Source organism: Pantherophis guttatus, chromosome 5 (genome assembly GCF_059756535.1).
Source record: "Pantherophis guttatus breed Tessera chromosome 5, ASM5975653v1, whole genome shotgun sequence".
Classification (NCBI taxonomy): Eukaryota; Metazoa; Chordata; class Lepidosauria; order Squamata; family Colubridae; genus Pantherophis; species Pantherophis guttatus.
The window spans coordinates 87,922,525-87,937,314 of NC_142067.1; positions in this window are offsets into that span (position 1 = coordinate 87,922,525).

A 14,790-nucleotide genomic window follows, 5' to 3' on the forward strand; every position below is an offset into this window, starting at 1 on the left:
CTCCAAGAAGAGATTGATTTGACCAAATTTTCATAGTATTGAGAAACTGTGACCAAATGAACCAGTCATGTATATAAGCATAAAATAATAGATGCTGAGAACTGTAATGAATTCTTGATTTAGATAGCTTAAGTTTAGCTGGTAAGATATAATCTCTAGAGAATCAGGAACTATCTTATCAAAGTGATACTAGCATTTATGATATGGTGGCACCATATCCCTTTTAGACATACATGTTGCCTCCTCTAAACCCATTTGTTTTGCCCATGATCTTGTGATGGGTCTGCGTTGTTCTTCCTTACCCCCCCCCCCATCTTCCTCATTCTGCTGTTTCCCTAATTTACTCTCTTGCCCTCTATCAGGGTTTATCACACCTTCATTGGGCCAATCTCCATGCCTAAAGGAGCAAATTTGTCTCCGATCTCCATTCAGTCTTAGTGATCGGTCCTCCTTAAGTCTTTCCTGGTGCCATAAAGCCTGGTATGCCGGTGGTATGTCAATATGTCTATTGAGGGAGTTGTTGTTAGAGAACCAGGCTTCTTTCAAGAGGCGCCCTCCTTTTGTTTCGTCGTGGGCAATGACTTCGGTCTCTTGGAAGTTGAACTCGTGACCATGCTCCTCCATATGCATCCAAATCTGGGAGCGCTGTTCCTTATGTCTGACTGCTAGTTTGTGCTCATGCACCCTCGTTTTCAGTCGTTTTGATGTTTCTCCTATGTAATGACCTGTGCAATTGCGGCAGTTAATACGATAGATTATTGAGGAAGTCTCCTCCTTCGGCAAAGCTTCTTTCGGGCGCATTACTCTCTTCCTCAGTGTTTGGTCAGGTCTGTGTGCCACTTTAACCCCATGTGGTGCAAGGATGCGTGCCGCAGTTTCGGACACCCCCTGTATGTATGGGAGCACTCTCCACGTTGATGTTCCACATGCGCCCTCCATGGGCTGCCGGGACCTGGGTGTAATACATCGATGGATAAAATCCCTCGAATAACCATTGAGAGTGCAGACCTGGTAAAGATGCGCATGTTCTTTTGCTTTGGCTGCCCGTGTGCTGCAATGGGTATCTATCCTGCTAAATAATGTCCAAATGCAGCTAACTTTGTGCGCATTAGGGTGATTGCTTTCGTTGTGTAAAATGCAATCCGTGCTTGTGGTCTTTCGGTATACTTCTGTGTCGATGCTCCCATCTGAGTTGTGGCTGATTTGCACATCCAGGAAGGCTAGTTTATTATTGGCCTCCTCTTCCATCGTGAACTGGATATCTGGGTATATGGAATGGAGATTGGCCCAATGAAGGTGTGATAAATCCTGATAGACGGCAAGAGAGTAGGTTAGGGAAACAGCAGAATGAGGAAGATAGGGGGGGGGTAAGGAAGAACAACGCAGACCCATCACAAAATCATGGGCAAAACAAATGGGTTTAGAGGAGGCAACGTGTATGCCTAAAAGGGAAAGGCATAACAATGAGGGAGAGAGAGCTTAGCACAAGTTTTAAAATAAAATTTTTTAAACTTTTAAACGTTCCGGAGATCGTGATGTCTATCGCCTCTTATATATATATATATATATATATATATATATATATATATATATATATATATATATATATATATATATATATATATATATATATATATATATATGTGTGTGTGTGTGTGTGTGTGTGTGTGTGTGTGTGTGTGTGTGTGTGTGTGTGTGTGTGTGTAGGTCTTTGGTTATTCGGGTTAGAAGCACGAAGCCGAAAACACCAGCCTTAAGATGACGAATGAGACTTCGTCGAAACGTCGCCAAGACACTTCCAATTTTACGCGGGAGAAATATAGCTTTTCAATTCATGGTTCATTATGTCATGTCTAATGAGAACCAGGGAGAAAAATGTGTATTAAAATCTTTTGAATAAATGCCTTTTTCCTGGTTAAATTATATGTGGCTACTTTTGCAAAAGCTATAATGTCTTTAATATGCTTTCGTTTCTTTTAAATATTGTGGATATTTGCTATTATGATTACTATTACCACTCATGGGACCTGCACTGATTGTACTAGGCTATTAGTTTTCTTAAATGAAAAAAGACTAAAAATTGAGGTCAGAGAATATGTGATATGAAGTAATATATCATCGAAGCTTACATGTATGTTCATATGATCTCTGGAAAAACTCTCAGTAGCCCACCTACTTATGCATTGTGAAAAAGCCACATTTTCTAAATATGGAATGATCCTTTGCAAGGAGATTAGCAAAAATGCTTGCTTGCTTGTTTCTTTCTTTATTTACTATCAATCAAATTTAAGTATCACCTATCTCACTCTCAATATTGCTAAGTCTTCGGAGGTAGTGATACAAAGCAGAACAAAAGTACAATTGCAGAAAGAATTTCTACACTTTTCAACTAGCTCTTTGTACTTTCTACAACAAAGATGGTTTTTCTAAAAAAAAGAATTTTTCATGACTGTGTAAATCTGAAAGGCTGCTATTGAAGCCCATGATGAAAAAAGTCTGCCAGGCAGACACTATCATTAATCACATCCTAGAAATCCATTCTCATATAGTAGTGGCCTGAAGTGAACATTTGATTGATTCCCCATCAATATGTAAATCCAACCTTTCTATCATCACAGTATTCTACTTGCCCACCTTGCCTAACTCCATTGGGGCAAAGTTGAGTTTCTGTATTCTATTTTCTCAGTAATCATTGGTTTATTCTCTAATAAATATATTCAAAGGGAATTCCTAAGTATTTAGAAGTTTACATCACCATGGCTGCCTCATTCTAAAACTACAAAGAATCCCAACCATTAACAAGCAAGTATTATTGTTATATGACACATATCCCCTCTCAAAGTCCTGCTTTGCTCATCATGGCAAAAGGTATTTATGAGATAGATTGGCAAAGAATACCAGGTTCTTTATAGTTTGCTTTTCCAATCTGTTATATGGATGGAATATTGCATCCAGTTCTGATTACTATGATATAAAAAGATGTTGAGATTCTGGAAAGAGTGCAGAGAAGAGTAACCAAAATTATTAGGGGGCTGGAGACTAAAACCTACAAAGAATGATTATAGGAATTGGGTATATCTAGTCTAATGAAAAGAAGGACTGAGGGGGACATGATAGCTGTGTTCTAATATTTGAGGAACTCCTACAAAGATGAGATGAACTGTTTTCAAAAGCATCAAAAGGAAAGGCAAGAAACAATGGATGGAAATTACCAAGGAGAGAAGAAGCAACCGAGAATTAAGGAGAAATTTCCTAATTGTGAGAGCAATCAATCAATGGAACAACTTACTTTCAGAAATTGTGGGTGCTACATCACTAGAGGCTTTCAAAAAGAGACTGGACAACCATTTATCTGAAATGGTATTGGGTATCCTACTCAAGCAGGGGTTTAACTAGAAAACCTCCAATAGAGTTGGTCCCTTCCAACTCTATTATTGTGTTCACTAGCACATTAAATTATACTTAACAGGCAACCAGAGAGATACAGCTATTGTATGTAGCTTTCACTAGTCAGCAGCTTAGCCACTCCTATTTTGTAACAATTATATTTTATGAACATTTTTCAAGACTAGCCCCACATAACATTGATGCAGTGCAATAGTCAGGAGGGTAATAATAAACATATATATAATCATTTTTAGGCTTTACAGGCTCAGGAAGTTGTATGTTGTCAGCCATCCAGAGTTGTTGGATACGAGATGGACAGCAAATAAATTTAATAAATAAATAAATATGCCAGCATGTTCCTTGTCATAGATGCTGCCTATAAGTTAATAATAACAAGAGATTAGAGAGCACTGCCAAACATGTCTGCAACATACCTGAAAAAGCCTTTACTCAAATCCCCAAAGTGCAGCTTTCTTCTTAACAATAATGCTTCAACTGTGGATTTGATTTAATTACTTTATGTTGAAGGATCTTAATATTTCCTTGAGTTGGATAGTAAGGAGCAGTGGAACTTGGTGTCATTTGCTGATTGCATAGGATTCTAAATCTCCAGATGATATCCTGCAGCTTTTTCATATAGATGTTAAACAGCATGGGGGAAAAATAGAATCGTATGGGTCAATGGCCTGCATGTTAAACAGTAACCCCCAAGCACCACTTTCTGGGAACAGGAAAAATTAGAACCATTGCAAAACAGTGGTCCCAAGCCACAGTGTACCAGATGGTTTAGAAGTAAACGGAAATGACAATAATATCAAAAGCCTAAAAGTGGTGTATGAGAATTATCACTGTCTAAATCCTTCAATTTAGTTTCTGGTGTAAGTCATTTATCATAATCTGGAGTGTGTCCAGATGCAATCTGGAACAGTGAGGCCACTTCTTTCTCAATAAATTAAATTGAATATTTAATACTGTTAAAGGTGTCCAGGTCAAGCATTTTTTTCAATAGAGCCCTTATAACTGACTCTTTTAAGCAGATAGAAACACTTCCGATATACAAAGTAGAATTGATTATCTGCCTTATCCATTGCCCAGTCCTAACCTCGTTGATTTAATCATCCTAAAGTATCAAGAGTTGAAGAAGCAAGAGGCAGTCCTCATTTCTCCATACATCATTTCCATATTCTTGAAATCTATAAACTTAAAGGAATCCGTATTCACTAGTCAAATGTTTGCCAAAGTATCTCCCTATATCCTGCCCAACTTGGAATACAAATTGAGGTAAATCTGATATATCTGCAAAGAATTGAAAATTGCTGACAATGAGCCTTCAACTTCAACCCTTCCCCAATATTTTGGGGAATAAGATGCTGCACAACAAAAATAAGCACTGCCTGTCTGTTCTGTATAACAATTAGATCCTATAGCTGCTAGGAGAACACATCAAGCCTTGAAGGACGTGGTTACCAACTTTCTGAAAGTCCATGCTCATTCTCATAAGTGTGGATCTAACATAATTCTGCACTTCCAACTCCCAAACTTTTCAGGTAATCAGAAGGAAAGTGTGGTCAACAGTACTGAAAGCTTCCAAGAATTATAAATGGACAAAAGTGTTTGCATACTTTCCATTTAAGTTCTACAATAGATTTTTATTTACGGGACCGCCTGCTACCACCAATAGCCTCCCACCGACCAGTACTCTCCCATAGAGAGGGGCTCCTCCGGGTGCCATCGGCCAAACAATGTCGACTGGTGGCCCCCAGGGGGAGAGCCTTCTCTGTGGGGGTACCTACTATCTGGAACGAGCTCCCCCCAGAGATACAGAGGATCCCCGATCTGCGTACCTTCCGTCGCGTGCTTAAGACCTTCCTATTTCACCAAGCCGGCCTGACCTAAGTCTTTCCCCTTTTTAAATGGAAATTTTAAATCTGGTTTTAAATTATTGGGGTTTTAAATTTGTTCAGCCAAATTATTTAATTCATTTTAATCTATTTTAAATTTTGTATTTATATGTTTTATTCCATGGCTGTTCACCGCCCTGAGTCCTTCGGGAGTAGGGCGGTATACAAATTCAATAAATAAATAAACAAACAAATAATAAATAAATAAATAAATAAATAAATAAATAAATCAGTGAGGTTTCTGTCCCATATTTATATCTGAAATCACACTGCCACAATCCAAATAAAACATATCCTTCAGACAATCTTGCAATACTTCCAAATAAATCAGAATTCACAGCCTGAATTTGCTGTTAGATAAATTGTTGATGATGATGATGACATGGCATGGATAATCAAATATTTTCTATAATTTATACTAAGCTTGGTATTTTTCTGCTTTCACTTTGATAAATTACTGCTAGGCCATTTTCCCCTTGTTTTGAGTTCTAGTTGATAAGAAGCAACAGTTCTGCAAAACAAACCTAATTAGTGACTCTGATTGTGTAGGCTTATATGGATTTTTTTTTACAAACTCATTATTTATTACTCACTAATCAATGAGCCACATAGATTAGTGGCACAGTTTTATGTAAATTTTATGTAATTGAACCATTTTTGCTTTTAAAACATCATTTTCCATTTCAATGTTATATATGTCTGCATTTTTACACTACAGTATTCCTAAATTTTTCAAGGTGAGAATATAGTTGCAAAGAAGACTGGAAAAATAGCTTGGAGTTGTTGTTTTTGTCATATCACTATTCTTCAATCAACATGACTGATAAATAGCATATCTAATTATTTCACATTTTGTAGATTATTTCACACTCCCTAGACAGTCACTGACTTCAGTGGGCTCACATGTAATAGAGGATTGATCTCTCAAGAGACAACTATATTTGATCCTTTCTCTAAGTAAGAAACATTCATCTCTTAAGCTTCTTAGAAAAATCAAGGATTTTATCTGTTCTCTGTTTAGCAGTGTTTTTAAACAGTAGCATTTTGCTACTGTAATATAACCTTCTTAATTACATAGCTACCAGTAAGTCCAAAACCCAGTCATTATTTAAATATTTTGAAAAGTGTTCTTAATAGTATTCCTTTATCTAAATTAAATTAAACTGAGAACAAGAACAAGTGTTATTTTCACCCTAAGTGCTTATGTATAAGAATGCGTAAAATAGGTGTTTGCAGTGAACGTTTAAGAATAAACTGAAATCTCTTTTTCTATCATGACAGGTTTCTTTAGATGAACTGTGACAACTGTGTGAACATGACCTGTTTCATGTTTGTAGAAATATACAACATGAAGTGCTTGATTCTTCAATCCCAAAACTGGTAAATTGTCACTTGTTAGCCAACAGAACTTTTCCTTTCCTATTAATTTATTCTCTATAAGAGGCAATGAAACAAAAGGAAATAATGGGAAATTCTGAATAGTTCCAGTGTTTTACTTGTTCATAATAAATTAATTTAAAACAAAAAAGCTCACACACCCCACCACTAACACAGACACAAATCCAACTGATGTCACAATATTGCATGATTGTTTACAAATTATTTTTCCCAATACCCAAAGTAGACAATAGCTGATCAGCCAGATATGGAAAATATTTGGTCCCTGAAAAGATATATTAGACATTATGTTCACATTTATGTGATTAAGTGTGTTTTTTTTATTGTGTTTTCATATGTGCTCTCCAAGGTCAATGCCCAAAGATGCTTTGAAGCAGTTGTTCTGTAGAATCTCTCTTTGTGGATTGAACATTGACAGTTATAGATAATCATCAGTGATGAGGTTAATTTCTTTCCATACTAGTGTTGAAACATTTAAATTCTTTTAGCAAATTCAGGTCTTTGTTGTCCATATTGTATATGTATTTATTTTTCTGCAGTTGGGAGTGAGCATGATGTAAAAGTTATTAAGTATTCACCACCATTTTTCATAATGTGTAACGTAATCACATCAGTGCCATACTGCAAAACTACACAAGACAAGTTTACTGGTAAATTTAGATTATAATATGGGAGCACTATGTTTGATGTCCTCACTTTCTCTGATTCTGTGTTCATACAGTTTTGCCCACTAAAATTCAGTCTCACTTACAGTAAAGTGTTCAAGAGGTGACTACAGTCATTTAATGTAGCCTAAATTTGATATAATTATTAATAGACTCTAAAAATGCCTTATAGTGTAACACATCTGGTGGGCTTGGGGACTCGTGATAGCTTTTACCTGCACGTTTATGTAGGCTTTGAGAGTTGACGGTATAACCATGATATATAATGCAATTTTTTTAAAAAATGCATTATGATCAAGTACCATAGTTCATCAGTTTCTGCTAGATTAGTTTGAGGTTTCACAGATACTTAACATTTTCTCCATTGACATGGATGCCATCTTAAAGAATGCCATATGCCTGTAATATTTGGTCCATTGCTTTCTGCTAAAACTCTGATATTGATGCTATTCAAGAGCAACTTTGTTATTGATATAATCCTCTTGTGTATTTACAGTGAGAACAGTGAGAACAGTGGTGAGATTCAAATACTGTAATTTAACAACTGGTTCTCTGCCCTAATGACCAGCTGGGTAGGCATGGGTGGGTGGTCATGTAACTGGGTGGGTATGGCCAACTCGACATCACTCAAGTTGGGGGGCTCTTCGCCTTGCCTGGCCTCTCATGACTGTGGGGATGCTGCAATGGTCGTAAGTGTGAAAAACGGTCATTCATAAGTCACTTTTTTCAGTGCCATTGTAACTTTGAATAGTCACTAAATGAATTGTTGTAAATCAAGGATTAGCTTGCTTGCAAAAAGCTGCCCTAAATACCAATCATTAGGTTAGAAATGGGGGAATATATACTGAAGATCAATGACAGTCACAACCATCATGGAAACCTAAACCATTCTGTGAATTCCTTCCTTTTCATAAGCAATATATGCAACCCAGAGTTACAAATCAGACAGGGTGCCAGAGCACCTTGAGGAATTAAAATAGTTAAAATGCAATAGTAACTATCAGCAGCCAACTCTTGCTCATAAAGTGAAACCCTTTAGCAGAGAGGTCATTTAAGCTCTCTAGAAAGTGGGTGGGCATATTTGGGCTACAAAACACCAAGATAAAGAGACAAATTAACAAAGTATACAGGGGACCCAGGTTCAAATCTCTGCCTTCCCAAGCTTGTCAGGATCACAATAAAATTAGTACATGCCACAGATATCTAAATAAACTTCAAGCCTGGGTTGGAAGAAATATCCATCTGGTTCAGTTCCAAGATGGAGAAAAAATACTGGAAACATGGAGGCTGATTGGAAAGATGGTTTAATAATGAAGCAGAACCACATGAGTTTCTGCCAAAACTCTGATATTGATGCTATATATGCATGGGTGGTTCTGTTGCAGCTGGCCACATGGAGTTGAGAGTGAAAGGGTTTTATCCTTCTTTTGAGTTTTGAGCTTGAGCTTCCTGTTCCTGTGCAAGAATATGTATTTTATTGGCTGTTGTCAGACTCCCATGGGGCCATGTAGCTGGCTGTGTAGGTTGTCTGAGAAGTTTGGTTGACGTTTGGGCTCTCTGAGATGATGTAATGAAGAGGCGTTGGGCAATTCCTATTGTGTCTTAATGTTTTTCCTCCTGTTTTGGATCTTGAGTGAGGGCTAATCCTATTCTGCCTTTGTTCAGACCTTGCTGCAGGGAATTTTTGCTTGTGAATAGAGCTATCTACTCTTTCTCTTAAGTGCTGACATCTGCTGTGGGATATTAAGGAAGGTGGGGGCTGCTTTCTCTCTCTAAGAAAACATGTTTATCCATTTCTCACCCAGGGAAATATATTCTTCCTTTTTAATATTTCTCAAAGTATTTCATTCTTCTAGGAGAGGGGTGGGTGCTAACTTTCTAAAATGTTGGTGCCATGTTACTAAGCCTTATTATCATGAGAGAAAACTAAAATGAAATGGAAGGATGTCCACTTACTATCAGTGAGCAATCATATGCCTTGGCCACTCTGAAGCAATGCAAGAGACTCCTGTCCAAAAGGTGCTTTTTCAAGAGGCAATTGGACTTTCAGGAAACCATTTGCCTCTTGAAAAAAGCACCTTTGGGACAATCATGACCTAAATGACTGAAGAATCCCCATAGACAAGAGACTCCTGTGCTCAGTGAACTGACAAAGCAGCCTTTCCCACCTAGGAGAAGCAATCCTTAGATCCATTTGCACCACTTAAAGATACCAACTGGTCTCACTCACCTCACAAGATATCCTAAGGATATCATCCAGATTTAAGGAAAGATCACAGGTCCCCAAAAAGGCAGTAAAGAAATCAGACAGAGTGCCAAGCTTGTATCCTGCCTCACAGTCATTTCTTCTATGGCTATGTGAACCCTTTGGTAAATAGCTCTTAATCAACCAGTCCTTCCTCCCAAGCCCCAAAATAAAAGTACCAGCAAAGGGGAAAAAGAACTCCAGAGAAGCCGCTCAGGCTATAGAAAGTCTGGGCGTACTGCCAAGAACCATTAATGGCTATTACAATGTAACAAGGCTTAACCACAGAGGCAGTTTCAGAAAACACTTAAGCAGGGCAATAATAAAGATAAGGATTAGGTTAGAACAACACACACAGGTACACCAGAGTGCCTCCTTCCTGCTTCCCTGACAGGATTAACCCTGTAAAGTGAGAAAAAGAAAAGGCTGTTGCAAGGCAATTTCTTCTAACAGCCAGTTCCCCAAACTGCTCAGAAAGTTAGCTACTGGTTCTCCTGAACCGGTGTGAATCAGATGAATCACACCACTAAGTGAGAAACAGCTAGGAATTGTCTTTCATTTTCACCTGTAAATAAGCTTTTGCTAGATCTACTAAAATGTTGCCTTTCAGCAAAGTGAGCAAAGGTGTCTTCAGATTTTATAGAATAGAAATAATAGAAATAGAAATAATAGAATAGAATAGAATAGAATGGAATGGAATGGAATGGAATGGAATGGAATGGAATGGAATAGAATAGAATAGAATAGAATAGAATAGAATAGAATAGAATAGAATAGAATAGAATAGAATTTTTTTATTGGCCAAATGTGATTGGACACATAAGGAATTTGTTTCTGGTGCATAAGTGCTCAATTTACATATAAATGACAACTGATAAATCATGATCATTATCATAAAATACAATCATCATAAATTATAACATACAACATTCACTGATAGTAATAAGATATTAAACATAAATCATAGAAATCATAGAAAACTAATAAAAGCAATTAACATAAATCATAACATACAAACCACAAAGTTATAGTCATAAGAAGCTAAGGAAATAGGTAATAGGAAAGATGAGAAGCATAATAGTAATACAGTCCTACTAAGTGGTTTAACATCCCAGGGCATAAAATAGTGTTGTGGGAGTAAGTTGTTTAGCAGAGTGATGGCCTGGGGGAAAAACTGTCATTGTGTCTAGTTGTTTTTGCATGCAATGTCCTAGGCCAGGGGTGTCAAACTCAAGGCCCGGGGGCCGGATGCACCTTACAGGGTGCTTAGATCTGGACAGCGGGGCTACCCTGGAAACAGCGAAGGATAGGCCTGCAGTGCCTCTGCCAGCTTTCGTTTTCACTGGCAGAGGAATGCAGGAAGCCATCACAGCCAAAAATGGAATTCGGGGAGCCCGTTTTCTCTGGCAGACACTTGGGCCACCCACAGGTGCCTTCGACATGAGTGACATCAAGCTGGCCATGCCCACCCTGGCCATACCCATTTCAGCCCCCAAGGTCAAAGACAACCCTTTGCAGCCCTCAATGAAATCGAGTTCAACACCCCTGCCCTAGGCAAAGAATATTTGTTAATGTGTAATAATGAATTAACACTTTACAATTACATATCCTGATAGTTTATTCTTTTGAGTTACGTGAACAAAAGTATATCCCAATCAACTTTTCAAATAATTCTGTCAGTTTCCATACAATCCAGTGTAGTTTATATACTTTTTAATGTAGAGTAATGGAATGTTATAGCCTTTGTGACACTTGGATGTGGCATATTTCAGCAACTCTGTTCATTTTTCATTTGTTTGGGTTTGATGACTCCATCTTTAAACTTAGATGCCCACTTTTTTTTCGAAACATAAAAGTATAACATACTAACATGTTATGAAATTAAGTATATTGTACAATAGTGTGTACATTCCATTAAGTATTTTTGGTTGGTTTTATTTGTTTGATATTGGAATACAGATCTTTGAATATTGATCTTTTCCAATCTGTTGGCCACTGCATTGTACTGGCATTTGTTTGTTTAGAACTTTGACTGATTCTTCTTCTCTTACTTGCAAAATTTCTGCAGCCTTCCAATTTGGAAATGACAGAAATGCTGATTTAACTTCATCTTCTAATACTGTAGTAGAGGTTCTTGTAAATAGGGAATATATTCTAAGATATCTTGGATGTTGATCTCTGTATTGTGCAAAATTTCAATTTATTCCCTGATCACTTTGGAATCAAGTACTGTTTGTCTACTGATCCTTTAGTAATTCCACCAATTCAAGGTAGAACCTCCTTACTTTAAATTGAAACTTGCACAAGTGGTTTATTATATGCTCCAGACTGAACCCCAATCACATCTTTGCTGTTATTTCTGAACTTCTCCACTTCTTTCTATTAATAATTTTTCAGTCCATGTGAAGTCCATTTTTTCCCTTTCATCCTTCCGCCTTCTTCTCCCTTTCATCCTCTCTTCCCATTTTCTTCTTTTGATGGCAGGATGCTTGTGAGGCCCCAGCTGAGCCAGGCAAAGCTGACATTGTCCATATCAATTTGCTTATTCCTAAGATATCAATTTGTAATTGACTTCATTTCATGTTTTATTGTGTTGACTTTTTCTGTGTACATGCTTCTTACATTCTTATTCTTACTGTAATTCTGTCTTTGCAATTTCATGTGTTTTTTCCCATTATGGCAACATCAGCAACTAGATATCCTTTAATTTAGTCATGTTCTAAACCCCATTAGCTCTTCAAAAGATCCCTAGCTCTTCTAAAGTAGCTTGTTGACTGCTCCAAATGGAGGGAGCTTGTTGAGTGCTCCAAATGGAGGGATCCAAATGGATCACTCCATTTGACTGGAGGGATCCATCATCTAGCATTGTGTTGTCAATCTTTTTATATTATATATCCATGCTGTTTCTTGGTAAAGTCATACTTTGCCATTGCCTTCTCCCATGCAGTATGAAATAATGCCCTAACATTATGACTAAAGTATCTACTCCAGTATCATTCTATATCACTGCTACCTACAATATATATCTGTCAGTCTTAGCTTTGTAGCACGGTGACACTGCAGAGATTATATAATATTGGCATGCAAAGAATACCAACCAAACTACACCAAACCAAAAAGAGGTCTCCACAGCCAGCCTGTCTCCAAGCCTAGGGGAACAACTGAAATAGGTTCAACAGTTAACTGAATTACTTGAATCAGATAAGTGTGGGAACACATAATCTCGGTGGAATTGGGAGACATCATTCCATAGCACAGGAATTGCAACAAATTAGGCACATTTCCTTCGTCTCACAAAATGATCATTCTTTAATTGATGGGACCCTTTAATTGAGTGTACTCACCTGCTGGACAAACCAGATGGACAAAAACCACTGGGGAGAGGCAATGAAGGCATATATTATGCTGTTCTTCATGTTCCTATAGCCCCTGTCCAAGTTATTCTACGTATGAAGTGACATATAAATTACAGACTTAGTAATCATTTATGTTGGGATCAAAGTTTTCTGTTTCTCTTTTCTGTTATATGTTGGTCATCTTGCTTCCTTGAACTCAGAAATTAATCCTCAAGGAGACTTTATAAAGACTTTATAAAACCACCCAGAAACATACTTTTTTTACAGAGAGTGGGGGAGAGATAACCTTTATCACCTTTTAGGTTTCTAAAGAGAGGAAAATGGAACATTTTATTTAATGTTTTATCCAGGATCTGGTGACTCAGTGGCTAAGACACTGAGCTTGTCCATAGAAAGGTCAGCAGTTCAGCGGTTTGCATCCCTAGTGCCACGTAATGGCCTGAGCTCCCGTTATTTATCCCAGCTTCTGCCAATCTAGCAGTTTGAAAACATGTAAAAAATGCAAGTAGAAAAATAGGGACCACCTTTGGTGGGAAGGTAACAGCGTTACGTGCATCTTTGGCATTTAGTCATGCTGGCCACATGACCACAGAGACATCTTCAGACAGCGCTGGCTATTCGGCTTTGAAACAGAGATGAGCACTGCCCCCTAGAGTCGGGCATGACTAGCATATATGCGCGAGGGGAACCTTTACCTTTACTTATCCAGGACTATTTTCACTGAGAAAACTCCTAAAGATTTTTATGAAGCTAACTCTCAAATCTTCACACTCATGACTAAGCTTGATTTTAATTTTGAATATATGATTTAGTAATATTTCATGTCTGAAAAGTAAATTCGTATAAATTAACTACAGGGGCCTGGAAGAACAAATGATATTTTCAAGTGACATAATACTATTCCTTTTTTCTTTTCACTTTAACAAAATTTTTATCAGTTTTTTAGAAAGTTAAATATACAAAGCACAAAGTAAGAAGAAAACAGATAGTGAGTAAAAAAAATAGAAAAAGAAAGTGATGCTTTCTTCCCTTCCCTTCCATTTGATTCTCAGCCACTAACTTAAATTCTTGTATCTTCTTTGTATCATCTTGTATCTTCTTTGTATCATCTTGTATCATTCCTGTATCAAAAATTGAAGATTTAATGTTGCTAATATTTGTTTAAGATTTCACCTATTATCTTTGATTGGTCTCATAATTATTTCCTAGAAACCATATTCTAACCAATCTCGGCTTGCCTTGCTGTGTAATAGTATATAAGGGAGCCATTCTCCTTAGTTAAACTTCCATTAGGGATATATCCTGTCCGTTTTGCCAATGTTGCCTACCTTGTAGTTTTGGGTTCCTCGGAAAAGCTTCTCTTCACCAAACTCCGGTGTCACATATTTGAAAAAGAAGCTGCAATTCAATTATTCTGAGAGTAAAAACCAATAATAACACAAAGGACATTCTTCTCTCAAAACCCTGCCCTGCAATTTTTCCTGTTAAATAAATGTATCACCTTCACTTAGCCAGTCCATTGACTTTATTTTCAGATAAATATATTATGATGCCAAAGAGTTTATCTCTTTTTCCTACTCTCATTTCTGTAGACTTTTTAAGAGAACCAGTAACAAATGAGCTTTGGAATACATGATTCACCCCTCACTGCCACCGCCAATAATGTATCTGTCTAAATAAAAAGAATTAAATGTCCTGTTTTCTATGTGTAGCTCTTCTAATTTGCATTGAGTCACTGCCTGGAATGAAAGAGAAATCTGTTCTCTTTGCATTTGAATGTGAACTACCCTAATCAATGCAAGAACTTAAATATAGCTATCATTTTATCCATTTAATAA